The sequence below is a fragment of the Nerophis lumbriciformis genome, linkage group LG16 (assembly GCF_033978685.3).
Source record: "Nerophis lumbriciformis linkage group LG16, RoL_Nlum_v2.1, whole genome shotgun sequence".
Classification (NCBI taxonomy): Eukaryota; Metazoa; Chordata; class Actinopteri; order Syngnathiformes; family Syngnathidae; genus Nerophis; species Nerophis lumbriciformis.
Genome location: NC_084563.2, coordinates 30,108,020 through 30,131,313, shown reverse-complemented (window position 1 = coordinate 30,131,313; position 23,294 = coordinate 30,108,020). Strand labels below are relative to the sequence as shown.

The 23,294-nt window shown below is 40.5% G+C and overlaps 1 protein-coding gene across 4 annotated transcripts in view; it reads left to right on the top strand.

The window, feature by feature from the left end:
* The window catches only part of LOC133617161 (RNA binding protein fox-1 homolog 2-like), a 139,335-nt gene that overhangs the window by 14,100 nt on the left and 101,941 nt on the right, over window positions 1-23,294 (top strand). The window lies entirely within an intron of this gene.

Below are 23,294 nucleotides of genomic sequence, written 5' to 3'. Positions count from 1 at the left end.
CACATAACAGATACGTGTAGACTGCAAGAGGACGCCAGTAAACAACACCAAAACTTTTAGTCCATTGAAAATATAGAACATTACACACGGTACTCAAAAATCTGTCAAAATGTTTTATTACGACTTTGGTAAGCTATGAAGCCGCACCGCTTGATGGATTGTCGGCGCATTACAGCTACCATAGTCAGACGTACTGTGCTTCGGCATAGGAGTATTATTATGGTGTGTGTATAAGGTAAGACATTATTTGGCGTTTTGCTTCACAATATTATGCAAAATAAACTTTTCTTACCTTCTGGTACCTGCTGATCTGTATTTGAGATGTGAATCAGTTCTGAAAATTTGCGCACGTCCGCCTTTGTTGTCGATAAGCTTCTTCTTTTTCTCTATCTTCTTGTTATGTGACATTCATCCTCCACTGTTGCCATTTCTAATATAAAGTAGTGTAAAGTTCTTACTTATATCTGTCAGTAAAGTCACCATGAAAGCACTAAAACATACCGGTGTAGTGAGTTTACATTATTCACTCAAGGAACTTTAGTTATTAGAGGGTTCCGGTCGGACGGTTTTTCACGGGACACATTTCGGGCGTTGTTGTTGCACTAGTGAGCCACGGATGAGGAGATGCTGCTCCGTTATTGATTGAAGTAAAGTCTGAATGTCATTAAAACAGTTTGCTCCATCTTTTGACACTTCTTCCACTCCCATCCTTGCATGCTACACCGCTACAACAAAGATGACGGGGAGAAGACACTGTCGAAATGGAGGCACGTAAATAAGAGCGCCCACAAGAAGAGACTGTCAGAAAGTGAGTTGAAGATGATGTGTAAAACATCATCTATGCAACATTTTGAGCAAAGAACCACCATCACATGTTATGTAGACCACAAGGAAGTCTTTTACATTTAGAAGAAAATCATAATATGACTCCTTTAATGCGCCTTATAATCCGGTGCACCTTATGTATGAAAATAGACCTGACTAGACCCGCTCATCGGCAGTGCGCCTTATAGTCTGGTGTGCCCTATGGTCGGAAAAATACGGTATGTATTGCTTAAAATTGCATGCCTTTTAAACTTTAATAGTATCCAATATTGCAACTAATATTACAGAATATTATCATACTTGCCAAACATTTGGTGTCTAAATAAAAATAAATACTTAAATATCTGCTTGACTTATGATTCTACAACAAACTACCCATCAAATTAATAAAAATGACAATAAATGTTACAATGTTCTTTACAGCATATTGAAATATTGAACACATTTAAAAATATATATATATAATTTTTTTGCGTTAAAATTGTGTTGACTGAGCTGCCAGTTTGTGACTGTAAAATCTACGCTTGTTGTTTTTAACGGTGTATTACTGTAAATGGAATGACGCCACATTTGATTTTACGGTAGAAAAAACTGCAAGCGAAGTTGCCAGAATAAAAAAAGAACTTGGCGACAGGTGCGATGGACGTCGAGTGGATCTAACATAATAGTGTGAGAGTCCAGTCCATAGTGGATCTAACATAATAGTGAGAGTCCAGTCCATAGTGGATCTAACATAATAGTGAGAGAGTCCAGTCCATAGTGGATCTAACATAATAGTGAGAGAGTCCAGTCCATAGTGGATCTAACATAATAGTGAGAGAGTCCAGTCCATAGTGGATCTAACATAATAGTGAGAGAGTCCAGTCCATAGTGGATCTAACATAATAGTGAGAGTCCAGTCCATAGTGGATCTAACATAATAGTGAGAGAGTCCAGTCCATAGTGGATCTAACATAATAGTGAGAGAGTCCAGTCCATAGTGGATCTAACATAATAGTGAGAGTCCAGTCCATAGTGGATCTAACATAATAGTGAGAGAGTCCAGTCCATAGTGGATCTAACATAATAGTGAGAGAGTCCAGTCCATAGTGGATCTAACATAATAGTGTGAGAGTCCAGTCCATAGTGGATCTAGCATAATAGTGAGAGAGTCCAGTCCATAGTGGATCTAACATAATAGTGTGAGAGTCCAGTCCATAGTGGATCTAACATAATAGTGTGAGAGTCCAGTCCATAGTGGATCTAACATAATAGTGTGAGAGTCCAGTCCATAGTGGATCTAACATAATAGTGTGAGAGTCCAGTCCATAGTGGATCTAACATAATAGTGTGAGAGTCCAGTCCATAGTGGATCTAACATAATAGTGAGAGTCCAGTCCTTAGTGGATCTAACATAATAATGTGAGAGTCCAGTCCATAGTGGATCTAACATAATAGTGTGAGAGTCCAGTCCATAGTGGATCTAACATAATAGTGAGAGTCCAGTCCATAGTGGATCTAACATAATAGTGAGAGTCCAGTCCATAGTGGATCTAACATAATAGTGTGAGAGTCCAGTCCATAGTGGATCTAACATAATAGTGAGAGTCCAGTCCATAGTGGATCTAACATAATAGTGAGAGAGTCCAGTCCATAGTGGATCTAACATAATAGTGAGAGTCCAGTCCATAGTGGATCTAACATAATAGTGAGAGTCCAGTCCATAGTGGATCTAACATAATAGTGTGAGAGTCCAGTCCATAGTGGATCTAACATAATAGTGAGAGTCCAGTCCATAGTGGATCTAACATAATAGTGAAAGTCCAGTCCATAGTGGATCCAACATAATAGTGAGAGTCCAGTCCATAGTGGATCTAACATAATAGTGAGAGAGTCCAGTCCATAGTGGATCTAACATAATAGTGTGAGAGTCCAGTCCATAGTGGATCTAACATAATAGTGTGAGAGTCCAGTCCATAGTGGATCTAACATAATAGTGAGAGTCCAGTCCATAGTGGATCTAACATAATAGTGAGAGTCCAGTCCATAGTGGATCTAACATAATAGTGTGAGAGTCCAGTCCATAGTGGATCTAACATAATAGTGAGAGTCCAGTCCATAGTGGATCTAACATAATAGTTTGAGAGTCCAGTCCATAGTGGATCTAACATAATAGTGAGAGTCCAGTCCATAGTGGATCTAACATAATAGTTTGAGAGTCCAGTCCATAGTGGATCTAACATAATAGTGAGAGTCCAGTCCATAGTGGATCTAACATAATAGTGAGAGTCCAGTCCATAGTGGATCTAACATAATAGTGTGACAGTCCAGTCCATAGTTGATCTAACACAATAGTGAGAGTCCATAGTGGATCTGACATAATAGTGTGAGAGTCCAGTCCATAGTGGATCTAACATAATATTGTGAGAGTCCAGTCCATAGTGGATCTAACATAATAATGAGAGTCCAGTCCATAGTGGATCTAACATAATCGTGAGAGTCTAGTCCATAGTGGATCTAGCATAATATTGTGAGAGTCCAGTCCATAGTGGATCTAACATAATAGTGAGAGTCCAGTTTATAGTGGATCTAACATAATAGTGAGAGTCCAGTCCATAGTGGATCTAACATAATAGTGTGAGAGTCCAGTCCATAGTGGATCTAACATAATAGTGAGAGTCCAGTCCATAGTGGATCTAACATAATAGTGGGAGAGTCCAGTCCATAGTGGATCTAACATAATAGTGTGAGAGTCCAGTCCATAGTGGATCTAACGTAATAGTGAGAGTCCAGTCCATAGTGGATCTAGCATAATATTGTGAGAGTCCAGTCCATAGTGGATCTAACATAATAGTGAGAGTCCAGTTTATAGTGGATCTAACATAATAGTGAGAGTCCAGTCCATAGTGGATCTAACATAATAGTGTGAGAGTCCAGTCCATAGTGGATCTAACATAATAGTGAGAGTCCAGTCCATAGTGGATCTAACATAATAGTGGGAGAGTCCAGTCCATAGTGGATCTAACATAATAGTGTGAGAGTCCAGTCCATAGTGGATCTAACGTAATAGTGAGAGTCCAGTCCATAGTGGATCTAACATAATAGTGAGAGAGTCCAGTCCATAGTGGATCTAACATAATAGTGAGAGTCCAGTCCATAGTGGATCTAACATAATAGTGAGAGTCCAGTCCATAGTGGATCCAACATAATAGTGAGAGTCCAGTCCATAGTGGATCTAACATAATAGTGAGAGAGTCCAGTCCATAGTGGATCTAACATAATAGTGTGAGAGTCCAGTCCATAGTGGATCTAACATAATAGTGAGAGTCCAGTCCATAGTGGATCCAACATAATAGTGAGAGTCCAGTCCATAGTGGATCCAACATAATAGTGAGAGTCCAGTCCATAGTGGATCTAACATAATAGTGAGAGAGTCCAGTCCATAGTGGATCTAACATAATAGTGTGAGAGTGCAGTCCGTAGTGGATCTAACATAATAGTGTGAGAGTCCAGTCCATAGTGGATCTAACATAATAGTGTGAGAATCCAGTCCATAGTGGATCTAACATAATAGTGAGAGTCCAGTCCATAGTGGATCTAACATAATAGTGAGAGTCCAGTCCATAGTGGATCTAACATAATAGTGTGAGAGTCCAGTCCATAGTGGATCTAACATAATAGTGAGAGTCCAGTCCATAGTGGATCTAACATAATAGTGTGAGAGTCCAGTCCATAGTGGATCTAACATAATAGTGAGAGTCCAGTCCATAGTGGGACCAGCAGGAGATCATGTTGAGTGGAGACAGGTCAGCAGCACAGAGACGTCCCCAACTGATGCACAGATGAGTGGTCCACACTGGGTCATGACTTTGGACAGCTAGCGCATCATCTAAAATGGACAGTCTACTTAAAAGAATTGATATAATTTTAATAATGAAATTAAATTCATACATAATTCACTGATACAAGCGGCCATAACTGCCATGTGGCCCTCAATGAAAACCACTTTGACATCCCTCGTCTACATGGATCACTCTCGCCAGTGTCATCAAATTAAAGGGAACTTGATTCAAAAGGGTTTTTGATAAATATTCTATTATACAGTCATATGCAAACATTCTGCACCTTATTGCTCTTTTATCCTGCACCACCATGAGCTAATGCAACAACATTTATTATCTGTGCTGTAAAGTTCACATTTGAATGACAATAAAGGAAGTCTAAGTCTAAGTGATTTTTCCGTCTATAATCGGAAATCCGACTTTTTTATCTCTGTAAAGTTTTTCTGCATTTTATCCGACCTACAATGTGTGTTAAAATCTTGATCCGTCTCTTTGCCATACCAGCCAACAACCGTAATGAGTACAGTTTTTGATAATCCAGTAGTAAAAACTGTGGTTTTGCATTCAAAATGATGAAGTTAAAAATGGAAGCTACAGGCAGGGGACAAACTATACATCAATGATGATTGGTTGGTTTACGTATAAGAACATCCAACACTATGTGAGTTGTGTGGTCCTCTGTTGTCCTCTGTGTTTTTAAAATTTTGCTTTTTGCTTTCTATTTACTGTTTTAATTGGTTTTACCCTTTGAAATTGTTTTTAATGATATTTATTTTATATTGTTTTTAATTGTGTTTAATATTGTTGTGCAGCACTTTGGAAACATTTTGTTGTTTAAATGTGCTATATAAATAAAGTGGATTGGATTGGATTGGTTGGTTGTTTACTATGATGACTCACCATTGGTTAAGGTTAGGGCAAAACATTAGGGACGGGCCAATCAGAGGCAAGAGAGGGCGGGTCATGGAACCAGGAAGTGAAATCACAACAGACATCCTAAATGACGACGAGAGAGTCGGAGAAGAGAAGAGGGAATATTCAAGATGGTCCATCCAGCCATCCATCTTCTTCCGCTTATCCGAGGTCGGGTCTCGGGGGCAGCAGCCTAAGCAGAGAAGCCTAGACTTCCTTCTCCCCAGCCACTTCGTCCAGCTCCTCCCGGGGGATCCGAGGCGTTCCCAGGCCAGTTGGGAGAGATAGTCTTCCCACCGTGTCCTGGGTCTTCCCCAAGTTGAATCCTGTCTCTGTTTGATTCCTTGCTTCTTGTCTGTTTAATAGATGTCATCGGTGTTTGAACCTGACAATAGATGTTTGTTTTAGCGATGTAGACCACGTCCAGGAAACTCACGATGTGCCTACTTGGTCACATTTGGACAAATGTTTGCGTCTGGATAAAACATTCATTTGACTTGTTTACCATGTCACATACTTGCCAACCCTCCCGGATTTTCCGGGAGACTCCCGAAATTCAGCGCCTCTCCCGAAAACCTCCCGGGACAAATTTTCTCCCGAAAATCTCCCAAAATTCAGGTGGAGCTGGAGGCCACGCCCCCTCCAGCTCCATGCGGACCTGAGTGACGTGTTGACAGCCTGTTCTCACGTCCACTTTCCCACCATATAAACAGCTAATGATGGAGGGCGAGTTCTTGGTTTCTTATGTGTGTTTATTGTCAGGCAGTTTCATTAACGTCCTTCCAGCGCGGCAACAACACACAACAGCAGCAGTCAAGTTTTTGTCTACCGTAAAGCAGTTGGTCTGCCGTAAACAGCAATGTTGTGACACTTTTAAACAGGACAATACTGCCATCTACTGTACATGCATATGTGACCCACCCATAATGTGTCACATTTTTGTGTTGATTTATTTATTTTATTTTGTGGTTTGAATTCGTTTTTGGAGCTGTCATTACACATTTATCAGTATTCACATTGGTCAGTAGGGGGCAGTAGGGCGTTTCTTCCCAATTGAATGCTATCACCTGCAGACCGGAAGTGTCTTGTCATTCTGATGAGAGCGACCAGTCTGTGAACAATTGAAACGTCCTGTGTGCTTTTTCCTCCTGTATAACAGCTTAGTTTTGGTGAATCAACTCACTGAATAATATCCATGTGATCTTTATAAGTTTAAGTACACATTCTGATGGTGGAGCCTAACTCTAAAGTGTTTGTGAGTTGTAGTTTGTATTTGTGAATGAATGTCTTTTTCATGACGTTCAAATCACATTTATATATTTTTAAAGTGGTGGGGGAATCTCTTAATGTTCTGAACTCCTGTGTCCATGGCATGCTGAGCACCATATTAGTAATAGAAGTCTGAGCATGTTGTTGCTGGGATTGTACTGAGGTCACGTCATCGTGAAAAGGATAAACGTTTCTTCAGAGTTCCTCAAGAGGTAATCAAAAATGGCGGAAGAGTGCAAGATTTTAGGAGACGAGGAGGAGAAAAAGGGAGCAGAGTGGAAGAATGCACAAGTTTACAGTGATCACTTGGTTAAATGTTTGTTTGAAATACTTTTAACCTTTACTGGCTCCCATTGAAGTATTACCTTGATGGTATTTGTACTTCTTAAACACGTTTGCTACGAGTGTTTCCAAAAGCACCAACTCAGCGAGTCTAAACGCAGGCCTCCAATTTTAACTTTCTAAGGTCAGGGCAAGTGTTGCCTTAAAGGGGAACATTATCACAATTTCAGAACGGTTAAAACCATTAAAAATCAGTTCCCAGTGGCTTATTTTATTTTTCGAAGTTTTTTTCAAAATTTTACCCATCACGCAATATCCCTAAAAAAAGCTTCAAAGTGCCTGATTTTAACCATCGTTATATACACCCGTCCATTTTCCTGTGACGTCACATAGTGAAGCCAACACAAACAAACATGGCGGAAAGAACAGCAAGCTATAGCGACATTAGCTCGGATTCAGACTCGGATTTCAGCGGCTTAAGCGATTCAACAGATTACGCATGTATTGAAACGGATGGTTGTAGTGTGGAGGCAGGTAGCGAAAACGAAATTGAATAAGAAACTGAAGCTATTGAGCCATATCGGTTTGAACCGTATGCAAGCGAAACTGATGAAAACGACACGACAGCCAGCGACACGGGAGAAAGCGAGGACGAATTCGGCGATCGCCTTCTAACCAACGATTGGTATGTGTTCGTTTGGCATTAAAGGAAACTAACAACTATGAACTAGGTTTACAGCAAATGAAATACATTTGGCAACAACATGCACTTTGAGAGTGCAGACAGCCCAATTTTCATCAATTAATATATTCTGTAGACATACCCTCATCCGCTCTCTTTTCCTGAAAGCTGATCTGTCCAGTTTTGGAGTTGATGTCAGCAGGCCAGGGAAGCTAGGGTCGATATTCTTCTCTTGATCATCTTCGGTGGCATAAGGGACGGTGTGAGCCAAGACATCCAGGGGGTTTAGCTCGCTCGTCTGCGGGAACAAACTGCCGCCATTGCTTGCCGTGCTAGCGAGGTCCTTTGTCCCTGAATTGCTCACACACTCCGGCAGATTCAATGGGGGTCTGGCGGCAGATTTCTTTGACTTTATGGTGGGAAATGCATCTGCTTTGAGTGTCGCAGGATATCCACACATTCTTGCCATCTCTGTTGTAGCATAGCTTTCGTCGGTAAAGTGTGCGGAACAAATGTCCAATTTCTTGCCACTTTCGCATTTTTGGGCCACTGGTGCAACTTGAATCCGTCCCTGTTCGTGTTGTTGCACCCTCCGACAACACACCGACGAGGCATGATGTCTCCAAGGTACGGAAAACAGTCGAAAAAACGGAAAATAACAGAGCTGATTTGACTCAGTGTTTGAGAAAATGGCGGATTGCTTCCCGATGTGACGTCACATTGTGACGTCATCGCTCCGAGAGCGAATAATAGAAAGGCGTTTAATTCGCCAAAATTCACCCATTTAGAGTTCGGAAATCGGTTAAAAAAAGATATGGTCTTTTTTCTGCAACATCAAGGTATATATTGACGCTTACATAGGTCTGGTGATAATGTTCCCCTTTAAAGGAGGGCTCATATTTTAGGGCAAACATAATTTTCTTTCCAGGCAGCAACTCTAAAGCATGCATGGATACATTATTTGTGTATATATATATATATATATATATATATATATATATATATATATATATGTATATGTATATATATATATATATATATGTATATGTATATGTATATATATATATACAGTATATATATATATATATATATATATATATATATATATATATATATATAATATATACAGTATATTCATGCCCTGACAGGGACAAACGGTAGAAAATGGATGGATGCTCTCATTAATTATTTTGATAGTTCCCACCTATTGAAACAACAGGATAGTAAAATAAAATGACAGCTTCAATATGTATTTTCTTATAATTGATTTATACAGTTGTATAAAATGCAGCTAGAACTTATCATATTACAAACACAAACAAATATACCTTGTATATATCTCCTGTTGTAGACTATTTTTTTCATACGGTGTTGATCAGGAAATGGAAGACGTCAGGCTTAATTGGGTTGCTTCGACATTTTGTGGGTGTGGCACCGGCCGGAGATGTTGACATGTGGAGTTTCAAGCACCCTTGCGGGTGACTTTTCAAATGATGCTACAAATTAGCAGTGCTGCTACTTTTTGTAGCAACGCTTTTACCGCATACTTGACATATTGCGGTTGTCTGTTCGACATCTTCCCGCTTGAAGCCAAACCACCGCCAGACAATGGACCCCCTGCTGTTTTTCTTGGGAATTCATTCTTCCTTCATTTGTTACCAGATTCGCACCGTCTCTCTCTCGTATTACCACTCCGCTAGCACCACAGCTAACGTTACCCATGCTGCTACCTCTCTGCTCATCAAGGGTCAGTATGACGTTGCACGTATGTGAGGTATGTAAGAAGGTGCGCTTGTTTTACGTCTCTGTGAGAAGGAGAGACAAAAAGAGTGAGAAAAGCCTGTAGTGTATATAGAACGTATACTCCAATACTCACAAAATAGTCATTTTCTACATTGCGCAGAGACAAACCCACGATATATGGAGTATATTGGAGCGGTGGTGTGTGTGCTGTAATATCTGTCGACTAAAAGCGGTGAATTTTTTCATGTTTTATTTCTATTTAAGCACACGTGTTAAAAGTGTAATTCTATGTAAAAAAAAAAATTGAAGGTAATGGAAACATCATTTTTCCCTAAAATACTCAGAGGCTATAAAGTGTGATTTAATACAATTAATCGACCGTTTTTGTCAGGCTTGTCCCTGACAGTTTGACTGTGTTTTAGTTTTTCCTCTGCGTTTGTCTTAGTTTTCTGTCAGCGCTTTTATTTGGTCTTCATTTCCTGATTGTCTCCCTGAGTGCTGCTTCCCCTCAGCTGTGGCTGATTGGCACCTGGCCACACCTGGTGTCAATCAGCCAGCTGCTATTTAAACCTGCCTTCCCCTCCAGTCAGTGCTGGATTATTGTCATTGTCGCTAATACGTGTTGTCACTACTACCTGTCGTTGTAGCTCTGTCTACTTCTGTTCACTCTGCTCATGTCATAGTTCCTTCGTGTCACAGTAAGTGTTTTTGTTTCTTGTCCACAGTTAGCATTTTTGCTATTTTAGTTCATAGCCAAGTTTGTTCTCCGCCTTGTGCGCGCCTTTTGTTGTTACCCTTTTGTTTGTTTTTTTGCCATAGTGTTTAATTAAATCATGTTTTCTCGCTCAATGCCTGCCGTCATCTCTGCATCTTAGGGTTCGTCACCAACAAACTCTGACAGTTTTTTTTCCCTTTTTAGATAGAATAAATACAATTGAACTTGTTTTTTGTTGCTAAACTCCTTATTATTTCAAAGGGAGTAATAGAAGTGTCAGTGGTTGTATTGAAGTGAGGTCCACTCCGCATGTTTGTGTGCATATAAACATTTCTACTTTCAGCGGCTTCCAAAATCCACTTCACATTCTTCCAACATCTCCTTGGAAAAAAAGGGTGTTTGCTGTGTAAAGTCGGGAGCGTGTGAAGCACGCTGCAGGAATATAAACACCAGCTCGCACATAAGTGTTCTGTGGACGGATCGGGCTTTTCTCTGTGGTGGCAGCTTAGCGGGGATGTAGGATGTCAGAACATCCACTTGTGATCACCTTCTCCAAGGACAGAACACTGTTCTCAAGACACCATAAGAAAGAAGGAAATGTTCTTGTGTAAGTCCTGTAAATTCCTGCTGCTTTTTTCCTATGCATGAATTATAATCTAGAATTGACTTTTAGCAAGTTTGAGACCAAGCAGAAGCAGCCGCCATCTTATAGTGTCAACAATAGCAGCTAGCATTAGCTCACTGCTATCAATGCGCCGCTAAAATAGTCCGTCTGCGTTAGCGCTTATAATAACAATATCACTCATATTTGGTTCGTTTTCCTTATATTTGTGAGCCCAAACACAAAGAGGATGAGCAATTTTAGAAGCCAAATGATGGATGTAGCTTTATTGAGACATTATAGCATTAGCAACATTGCTAGGCGCTAAACATACAAACTAACTAAACCATAATAAAACAAACACTTACTGTAATATTTCCACCCTCGCTGGGATGTCGACTGACGGGATGCTCGCATAATTCCGTTTAGATGAAGATTCAATCGCAATCCTCACAAAGGGTTAAAAAAAGTTTCCGCCATCTTATCGTGTCAACAATAGCAGCGTAAGCTAGCATTAGCTCACTGTTGTCAATGCGCGAAAAAAATAGTCTGTCTGCGTTAGCGCTTATAATAACAATATCACTCATATTTGGTTCGTTTTCCTTATATTTTTGAGCCCGAACACAAAGAGGATGAGCAATTTTAGAAGCCAAATGATGGATGTAGCTTTATTGGGACATTATAGAATTAGCAACATTGCTAGGCTCTAAACATACAAACTAACAAAACGAAATCATAATAATACAAACACTTACTGTAATATTTCCACTCTCGCTGGGATGTCGACCGACGGGACGCTCGCATAATTCCGTTTAGATGAAGATTCAATCGCAATCTTCATGAAGGGTTAAAAAAAAGTTGCCGCAACTAGCGACTTTTTGGCCATCTTGGGGACGTGAAAGTGAACCAGCCTGTGGGTCCATGGCCACATTTGTCTACTAGCAGGTGAGAGATGCCTAAATTGTAATCTAGAATTGACTTTTAGCAAGTTTGAGACCAAGCAGAAGCAGCTGCCATCTTATAGTGTCAACAATAGCAGCTAGCATTAGCTCACTGCTATCAATGCGCCGCTAAAATAGTCCGTCTGCGTTAGCGCTTATAATAACAATATCACTCATATTTGGTTCGTTTTCCTTATATTTTTGAGCCCGAATACAAAGAGGATGAGCAATTTTAGAAGCCAAATGATGGATGTAGCTTTATTGAGACATTATAGCATTTGCAACATTGCTAAGCGCTAAACGTACAAACTAACAAAACCTAATCATAATAATACAAACACTTACTGTAATATTTCCACTCTTGCTGGGATGTCGACCGACGGGACGCTCGCATAATTCCGTTTAGATGAAGATTCAATCGCAATCTTCATGAAGGGTTTAAAAAAAAGTTGCCGCAACTAGCGACTTTTTGGCCATCTTGGGGACGTAAAAGTGAACCAGCCTGTGGGTCCATGGCCACATTTGTCTACTAGCAGGTGAGAGATGCCTAAATTATAATCTAGAATGCACTTTTAGCAAGTTTGAGACCAAGCAGAAGCAGCCGCCATTTTATAGTGTCAACAATAGCAGCTAGCATTAGCTCACTGCTATCAATACGCCGCTAAAATAGTCCGTCTGCGTTAGCGCTCATAATAGCAATATCACTCATATTTGGTTCGTTTTCCTTATATTTTTGAGCCCGAACACAAAGAGGATGAGCAATTTTAGAAGCCAAATGATGGATGTAGCTTTATTGAAACATTATAGAATTAGCAACATTGCTAGGTGCTAAACATACAAACTAACAAAACCAAATCATAATAATACAAACACTGTAATATTTCCACTCTCGCTGGGATGTCGACCGACGGGACGCTCACATAATTCCGTTTAGATGAAGATTCAATCGCAATCCTCATAAAGGGTTAAAAAAAGTTTCCGCCATCTTATCGTGTCAACAATAGCAGCGTAAGCTAGCATTAGCTCACTGATATCAATGCGCGAAAAAAAGTCAGTCTGCGTTAGCGCTTATAATAACAATATCACTCATATTTGGTTCATTTTCCTTATATTTTTGAGCCCGAACACAAAGAGGATGAGCAATACATTTTAGAAGCCAAATGATGAATGTAGCTTTACTGAGACATTATAGCATTAGCAGCATTGCTAGGTGCTAAACATACATACTAACAAAACAAAACCATAATAAAACAAACACTTACTGTAATATTTCCACTCTCGCTGCGATGTCGACTGACGGGATGCTCGCATAATTCCGTTTAGATGAAGATTCAATCAAAATCTTCACAAAATGTTCCGTTAAAATAGTTTGTCTGCGTTAGTGCTTATAATAACAATATCACTCATATTTGGTTCATTTTCCTTACATTTTTGAGCCCGAACACAAAGAGGATGAGCAATACATTTTAGAAGCCGAATGATGGATGTAGCTTTACTGAGACATTATAGCAATAGCAGCATTGCTAGGTGCTAAACATAAAAACTAACAAAACCAAACCATAATAAAACAAACACTTACTGTAATATTCCCACTCTCGCTGGGATGTCGACTGACGGGATGCTCGCATAATTCCGTTTAGATGAAGATTCAATCGCAATCTTCATGAAGGGTTAAAAAAAAGTTGCCGCAACTTGAGACTTTTTGGCCATCTTGGGGACGTGAAAGTGAACCAGCCTGTGGGTCCATGGCCACATTTGTCTACTAGCAGGTGAGAGATTCCTAAATTATAATCTAGAATTCACTTTTAGCAAGATTGAGACCAAGCAGAAGCAGACGCCATCTTATAGTGTCAACAATAGCAGCTAGCATTAGCTCACTGCTATCAATGCGCCGCTAAAATAGTCCGTCTGCGTTAGCGCTTATAATAACAATATCACTCATATTTGGTTCGTTTTCCTTATATTTGTGAGCCCGAACACAAAGAGGATGATCAATTTTAGAAGCCAAATGATGGATGTAGCTTTATTGAGACATTATAGCATTAGCAACATTGCTAGGTGCTAAACATACAAACTAACAAAACCGAATCATAATAATACAAACACTTACTGTAATATTTCCACTCTCGCTGGGATGTCGACCGACGGGACGCTCACATAATTCCGTTTAGATGAAGATTCAATCGCAATCCTCACAAAGGGTTAAAAAAAGTTTCCGCCATCTTATCGGGTCAACAATAGCAGCGTAAGCTAGCATTAGCTCACTGTTATCAATGCGCGAAAAAAATAGTCCGTCTGCGTTAGCGCTTATAATAACAATATCACTCATATTTGGTTAATTTTCTTTATATTTTTGAGCCCGAACACAAAGAGGATGAGCAATACATTTTAGAAGCCAAATGATGGATGTAGCTTTACTGAGACATTATAGCATTAGCAGCATTGCTAGGTGCTAAACATAAAAACTAACAATAAAACAAACACTGTAATATTCCCACTCTCGCTGGGATTCGACTGACGGGATGCTCGCATAATTCCGTTTAGATGAAGATTCAATCGCAATCTTCACAAAATGTTCCGCTAAAATAGTTTGTCTGCGTTAGCGCTTATAATAACAATATCACTCACATTTGGTTCATTTTCAGGTCACGACATGTAAGTAGAGGATTGTTGACACTTTCTGGAGCGTATAAACAGAAGACCCTCCTTCTGTTGACTCAGTTGTTCGATATTTATTTACATTTTAGCATGCATAACAAATCATGTGTTCTTGTCTTACATAAAGATTGTGAACAGCACATCTCTTTATTTCCAGCAAATGCACCACAGCGTCAATATCAGTCTTTCAACAATCGCTATTTCCTCGAAATCAAAATATATATTCATATATTTCATATAGACTATTATTTGTGCACTATTGACTATTGATGCACCCAAAATTCAGTCGTCTACAGCAGTGTTTTTCAACCTTTTTTGAGCCAGGGCACATTTTTGTGTTGAAAAAATGCGTAGGCACACCACCAGCAGAAATCAGTAAAAAAGGAAACTCAGTTGACAGTAAAAAGTCGTTGGATATGACTTTAAAGCATAACCAAGCATGCATCAATATAGCTCTTGTCTCAAAGTAGGTGTACTGTCACCACCTGTCACATCACATCCTGACTTATTTGGACTTTTTTGCTATTTTCCTGTGTGTGGTGTTTTACTTCTTGTCTTGCGCTCCTATTTTGGTGGATTCTTCTCTTTTTTTGGTATTTTCCTGTAGCAGTTTCATGTCTTCCTTTGAGCGATATTCCCCGCATCTACTTTGTTTTAGCAATCAATTATATTTCAGTTGTTTTTATCCTTCTTTGTGGGGACATTGTTGATTGTCATGTCATGTTGGGATGTACATTGTGGACGCCTTCTTTGCTCCACAGTAAGTCTTTGCTGTCGTCCAGCATTCTGTTTTTGTTTACTTTGTAGCCAGTTCAGTTTTAGTTTCGTTCTGCATAGCCTTCCCTAAGCTTCAATGCCTTTTCTTAGTGGCACTCACCTTTTGTTTATTTTTGGTTTAAGCATTAGACACTTTTTTACCTGCACGCTGCCTCCCGCTGTTTCCCACATCTACAAAGCAATTAGCTACCGACTGCCACCTACTGATATGGAAGAGTATTACACAGTCACTATGCCGAGCTCTAGACAGCACCGACACTCAACAACAACACATCATTTGCAGACTATAATTACTGCTTTGCAAAACATATTTTTAACCCAAATAAGTGAAATGAGATCATCTCCCACGGAACACCAAACTGTATCTCACGGCACACTAGTGTGCCGGGGAACAGTGGTTGAAAAACACTGGTCTAAACTAAAAACCGAAACCGGTTGTTGGGAAGAAATAGAAGTTTCCCCTGGAGGGCCAGGTCTGTCTGGCACACACGAGTGACGTAGCTCTTCCAAAGATGACGTTTAGACCAAAGTCACTATTGAAAAGATGAGATTCCAAAGGGATTTAGGACTATCTCCCGATGTGGTCTGAATCTGATGCCCAAAGATCACATTTGAAGCACTTTGGAGCGTTAAACTGGCAACAAAAATCCGACCCGCGTCACTTGAGGACAAACAATCATATTTGGTGTGCAGCGTAAACGAGCTTTTTAGTCTTGATTTTCAACATTTTCTTCTGGAGTGCCTGCCAGCTCTTGGTGCTGGTGGACATTTTCATATCTTTTGTCTCAAAGGGTGCTGACATCCCTGAAGACCCGGTGAATGTGGTTCAGTTCTAGGCCGTCTTTCTGCTCCATGTGCTGTTATTGAGACTGATCCACATTTTATGCAGCCCCCCCCCCCCCCCCCCCCCCACCCTCATTCCTCCTGGAAATGAAGCACATGACTCCACTCATGGATGAGTCATCTTCCTTCCTCTTCTACTTCCATCTCCACTTGTGCTCATCTGCTCTTATTTTGCATCTTCTGCTGTGCTTTATACTTTATTCATGCTATTCGGGCCTCTAAAAGGCGATCCATTATTTAGAGCGTCCACCTCCCAAAGCGATATCACTAAGTATGTTTTTGGCTCCCAGATTATCTTGCCGTTTTGTATGTTTTTCCACTTCCCGTTTGAACAAACGAAGCTCCCGCACGTGGCGAGCCATGCTCACTTTGAGCGAGATGGCCTCCCCCCGGGGGGGAGCAGAGTGAGATGGCGACTCTACTAATCAGCTTCAATGCGCACAGAGCAAAGTGTTCCCCCGGGCACAACACGGGCGAAGGGACATGGTTCCTGAAAGAAAGATGAGCGAGGACAATATGAAGGAATCTGGTTTTCCTTCAAAGTGTTGCCCGCCTAATGGACTACATTTGCATCAAGTATGGCTGCACGATTCATCGAGCCCAGATCCAGGTTTTAATTAGTGCGAGAAGCAGAGGGTTTTTTTCTCTGCCGTCACCGCCATTTGAGTGATATGTTAGCCAAATAGAATTGTCGCGTTTCTTCGTCTCTGGCTTCAAATTAAGAAGAAAAAGCTCTCACTCTTGTCCTTGTGTGTTTATTTAACAGGAGAATTAAAGGCCTACTGAAAGCCACTACTACCGACCACGCAGTCTCATAGTTTATATTAGGGATGTCCCGATGCAGGTTTTTGCACTTCCGATCCGATACCGATATTGTTTTTGCATTTCCGATCCGATACCGATACTGACCCATACCGATACTGGCCTATCCGAGCATGTATTAAAGTTTAAAGTTATTTAGCCTACTTAGTTGTCAGAATCATGTTGAAAAGGGTTTTAGTACTCTTGATAACAACTAGCCAGCTGAATTAGGGGAGTTTGAATAATACACAATGGTTGGTAACAAGAAACTGACCTGTTTATTCAAGGAGAAACACCAAATGGACCAAATTATACATGACAAACAGAAATGGCATCATTGAACTAGGGCTGGGCGATATGGCCTTTTTTTAATATTGCGATATTTTAAGGCCATATTGCGATACACGATATACATCTCGATATTTTGCCTTAGCCTTGAATGAACACTTGATGCATATAATCACAGCAGTATGATGATTCTATGTGTTTTGATTGATTGATTGAGACTTTTATTAGTAGGTTGCACAGTGAAGTACATATTCCGTACAATTGACCACTAAATCAATCAATCAATCAATCAATGTTTATTTATATAGCCCTAAATCACAAGTGTCTCAAGGGGCTGCACAAGCCACAACGACAACGGTACAAAGCCCACATAAGGGCAAGGAAAAACTCACCCCAGTGGGACGTCGATGTGAATGACTATGAGAAACCTTGGAGAGGACCGCATATGTGGGTAACCCCCCCTCTCTAGGGGAATGGTAACACCCCAATAAGTTTTTCAACTTGTTTAAGTTAAATTGATTCATGATACAGATATATACTATCATCATAATACAGTCATCACACAAGATAATCACATTGGATTATTTACATTATTTATAATCCAGGGTGTGGAGGGGGGCACCGGATGCAAGTGTCAAAAAGACAGCCAAAAGAGTTTGATATGAGAATAAATCTAAAGTTAAAATATAGGGTAGAAATGCACCCAATTGCAGGAACTGTAGTCTTGATTTTCAAAATGTTCTTTCAAGGCTTGCATGTCTACATTAAAACATTCTTCTTCATACTGCATTAATATAAGCTACTTTTAAACTTTCATGCAGAGAAGGAAATCACAACTAAAAAAATCACTATTTTTTTCAGACGGTGTTGATCTGGAAATTTTTGCCTCAGCATTTTGATGGTGTAGACGTGTGGCACCGAATGGAGATAAGCGTCTCGACAGACGTCACAATATTTGAACAATGATGACGAAAACTGTTTTCTCTGTCGTGTCCGTGTGTCGAAAATTGTTATGCGCTTATTTTTTTATTAGATTTTGTGCGTGGCATAGATTTGCTATGCGCAGAGGACGCTTAAACAGTGCGCAATTGCACGGGCGCGCACCTTAGAGGGAGCGTTGGTCGCACGGCTGCGCTAGCATCACAGCTAACGTTAGCCATGCTGCTACCTCTCTGCTCGGGGAGGGCTTATACGTATGTGACGAATGACGTGACAGTATGTGACGTATGACGTGACAGTATGTGACGTATGACGTGACAGTATGTGACGTATGACGTGACAGTATGTGACGTATGACGTGACAGTATGTGACGTATGACGTGACAGTATGTGACGTATGAGGTGACAGTATGTGACGTATGAGGTGACAGTATGTGACGTATGACGTGACAGTATGTGACGTGTGTAAGAAGGTGCGCTCGCTGTCTGTGAGAGGGAGACACAGGAAAGAGTGAGAAGAGCCTGTCCTGTAATGCCAGCAGCTAAAAGCAACTGCGTGAGAATTGTGGATGTGTTGAAGGTGTGCTGGAAAATGCGGAACGGAAATTACGGAGCAGCAGAAAAGTGGAATGTATTATTTAAATCGGTGCGTTGGAAAACACGGACCGGAGTTTTTTTTTAAACTGGATCTGGATCGGCATTTTCCCATGCCTTGCCGAGACGCAATTTTTGGCAAATATCGGCAGCCGATCCGATCCAAATATCGGATCGGGACATCCCTAGTTTATATATCAATGATGAAATCTTAACATTGCAACACACACCAATACGGCCGGGTTAACTTATAAAGTGCAATTTTAAATTTCCCGGGAAACTTCCGGCTGAAAACGTCTCGGTATGATGACGTTTGCGCGTGACGTCACGGGTTGAAGCAGACATTTTGGAATAGCACGGTGGCCAGCTTAAGTCGTCTGTTTTCACCACATAATTCCACAGTATTCTGGACATCTGTGTTGGTGAATCTTTTGCAATTTCTTCAATGAACAATGGAGACTGCAAAGAAGAAAACTGCAGGTGGGATCGTGTATTAGCGGCTGGCTACAGCAACACAACCAGGAGGACTTTGAGTTGGCTAGCAGACGCGCTACCGTGACTACAGCTTTGGCTTCCAAACATTTGATCGCTTGCCCGTACGTGCGTGCCGCTATGTGCATGTCACGTACGTAACTTTGGGGAAATATATGTTTCTTGCCGACTCTGATGGCGGCCGGGGTGTCGTCGAAAGCTACAACGCCGTCCGCCTCCGCGCTGCTGTCCTCACCTGTCTGGGTTGACTTCCTCCGTCTCCGGTCCACCGACTGCACCGATGATCGGGTGAAGTCCTTCGTCGCGCCGTCGATCGCTGGAACGCAGGTGAGCACGGGTGTTGATGAGCAGATGAGGGTTGGCGTAGGTGGAGAGCTAATGTTTTGAGCATAGCTCTGTCGAGGTCCCGTAGCTAAGTTAGCTTCAATGGCGTCGCTAGCAACAGCATTGCTAGGCTTCGACAGGCGGAACAGCATTAACTGTGTGGTTACAGGTCCAGGGTTTGGTTTGGTGTCTCCTGATAGTAGAAATAATAGTAGTATTCTTGATCTTCTGTCTATCCTTCCAGTCAGGGGCTTATTTCTTCTGTTTCTATCTGCAGTTATCTGCATTTAAGCCAGATGCTATCACGCTAGCTCCGTAGCTAAAGTGCTTCGCTGATGTATTGTCGTGGAGATAAAAGTCACTGTGAATGTCCATTTTGCGTTCTCGACTCTCATTTTCAAGAGGATATAGTATCCGAGGTGGTTTAAAATAAAAATCCGTGATCCACAATAGAAAAAGGAGAGAGTGTGGAATCCAATGAGCCCTTGTACCTAAGTTACGGTCAGAGCGAAAAAAGATGCGTCCTGCACTGCACTCTAGTCCTTCATTCTCACGTTCTTCATCCACCAATCTTTCATCCTGGCTCAAATTAATGGGATAATTGTCGCTTTCTCGGTCCGAATCGCTCTCGCTGCTGGTGTAAACAATGTGCAAATGTGAGGAGCTCTACAACCTGTGACATCACGCTACTTCCGGTACAGGCAAGGCTTTTTTATCAGCGACTAAAAGTTGCGAACTTTATCGTCGTTGTTCTATACTAAATCCTTTCAGCAAAAATATGGCAATATCGTGAAATGATCAAATATGACACATAGAATGGATCTGCTATCCCCGTTTAAATAAGAAAATTTCATTTCAGTAGGCCTTGAACTGAACACAGTGAGCCCTCTCATCACCGGCGACTCGCTAGTGATGTACATTGGGGAGTTCTATTGGAACATGCTCTTTTTGTAAGCTTTGCACATTTGTAAAATTAAGATTTTCCTCAAAATGACAGTATTGTGCTTAGAATACTAAGAAGTTCCGCAAGTAACGATTGCTAGAAGAAGAAAAAAAGATTACAAAGCCAAATGTCCTGCTGTGGGAATATATCAGGTTTAAATGGGATGTGCAATATAAGCCCATCAACACGGACGAACGGGCGAGAATGGCAACAACAAAAAGATGTCGTCTGACCGCATTTTGTGTAATAATGTGGCCAGAAATGGTACTGCAATCACGGTCAAAATTCTGTAGTCCCCTTTTTTTGATTGATTGAAACTTTTATTAGTAGATTGCACAGTACAGTACATATTCCGTACAATTGACCACTAAATGGTAACACCCCAATAAGTTTTTCAACTTGTTTAAAGTCGGGGTTCACGTAAATCAATTCATGGTACAAATATATACTATCATCATAATACAGTCATCACACAAGTTCATCATCAGAGTTATACATTGAATTATTTACATTATGTACAATATTTACAATCCGGAGTGTGGAGGGTTTGGTTGATATCAGCACTTCAGTCATCAACAATTGCATCATCAGAGAAATGGACATTGAAACAGTGTAGGTGTGACTTGGTAGGATATGTACAGCAAGTAGTGGACATAGTGAGTTCAGATAGCATAAGAACAAGTATATACATTTGATTATTTACATTTGGTTATTTACAATCCGGGGAGGTGGGATGTGGAGGAGGAGGGTGTTAGTCAAGGGTTGAAGTTGCCTGGAGGTGTTGTTTTAGTGTGCTTTTGAAGGAGGATAGAGATGCCCTTTCTTTTACACCTGTTGGGAGTGCATTCCATATTGATGTGGCATAGAAGGAGAATGAGTTTAGACCTTTGTTAGATCAGAATGTGGGTTTGACGTGGTTAGTGGAGCTCCCCCTGGTATTGTGGTTATGGCGGTTATTAAGGAAGTAGTTTGACATGTACTTCGGTATCAGGGGGGGGTAGCGGATTTTATAGACTAGACCAGGGGTGCTCATTACGTCGATCGCGAGCTACCGGTCGATCTCGTATGGTGTGTCAGTCGATCACTAGCCAGGCATTAAAAAAATAGTCCTAAAAATGAGCGATCATAAATTTTCACTATGACTTCACTTTCGTCACTTGATTGACATTCACGGCACCCGAGGGTCTTCTGAGATGACGCTGGCTACTGCCAGCTCATTAAAATTACCGACTGGAAGGCGAGAAACACTTTATTTCAACAGGCTCTGGCGCCGTACCTGTCGTCAAAACTCCAAAGACTGACTGCACAGTTGCACAATAAAAGCTCTGCTTCATCCTGCCTGCGCTAACAAAATAAAAGTCTCAGAAAGCTGGCGTGCACAAGCTAGCAAGCTACAGAGTTTGCCGACAATGTATTTCTTGTAAAGTGTATACAAAGGAGTACGGAAGCTGGACAAATAAGATGCCAAAAAGCAACCACTTTCATGTGGTATTGGACAGAAGGGAGGACTTTTTTTCTCCTCCATTCGAAAATGCGGACATTATCAGCACCACTGTCTGATTCCAATCAATGCAAGTCATCAGAATCAGGTAATACACCAACTTTTATTCTTGTCTTCATGAAAGAAAGGAATCTATATGTGTTAAACATGCTTGTATTATCTTTAAACACCTTTAAGTTGTTAACAATATTAACTATATGTATTAAACATTCTTGTATTATCATTAAACACCTTTAATTTTTTAACAATATTAACTATGTGTTAAACATGCTTGCATTATCATTAAACACCTTTAACTTGTTAACAATATTAACTATATGTGTTAAACATGCTTGCATTATCTTTAAACACCTTTAACTTGTTAACAATATTAACTATATGTATTAAACATACTTGTATGATCATTAAACACCTTTAATTTTTTAACAATATTAACTATATGTGTTAAACATGCTTGCATTATCATTAAACACCTTTAACTTGTTAACAAAAACATATATTTCATAAATAAGTAAATATAAATTATATATATGAATGAGGTAGATCCCCACGACTTGATCAATTGAAAAGTAGCTCGCCTGCAGAAAAAGTGTGAGCACCTCTGGACTAGACCCTCGCCCTCTCCCTGACTGAGGTTGCCTCTTACTAGGGGTTGAGGTGCTGGGACCATAATAGCTGAATAGACAAACGTTTTGTCAATAACAAATCTCTAACCAACACATTTTACATAGAAATGAGGCTATTTTCAGGAAGAAGTAGGTCATGCCTGCGTACAATATGACAACAATCATATGGTTATTGTCAGCACCATCAGGAAACAAAGACTAATACCAACTATAACCAACCCTAGCAATGGTTTTACTACTGAAAATAAGTAGAGCGTGCTTAGCAGCCTAATGTACGCCCAAAACTAAATAGGACACATTTTACCAAACCTTTCAGATTGCCATATAACTTGGTACATGTGGTCCACAATATGCATATGAGGAATTATTGTATCATGTGATTTGGCTGTCTCCATACCTTTCACATTGCCATGATGACTGATGTTGGAACCCATTTCCTCAGCATATTGAGAAGGAAATAGGCACTGACACTACACATACCCACATAGCTTTTATTTGTACTAAATATTAAATATATGACACATGGACATACAGGCTAACTAGCATATATTTCCCCCCGTTAGCCTGTATGTGGATGTGTCATTGACCGGGCTAGCATGCTAACATTGGTTGCAGGAACATACTAGCTTTGTTAGACAAGACCATAGACTGTATTGGACAATATAGTTTACATACCAAATGTCCATGTCCATTTATTACAAGTAATAAGAAAAGGTA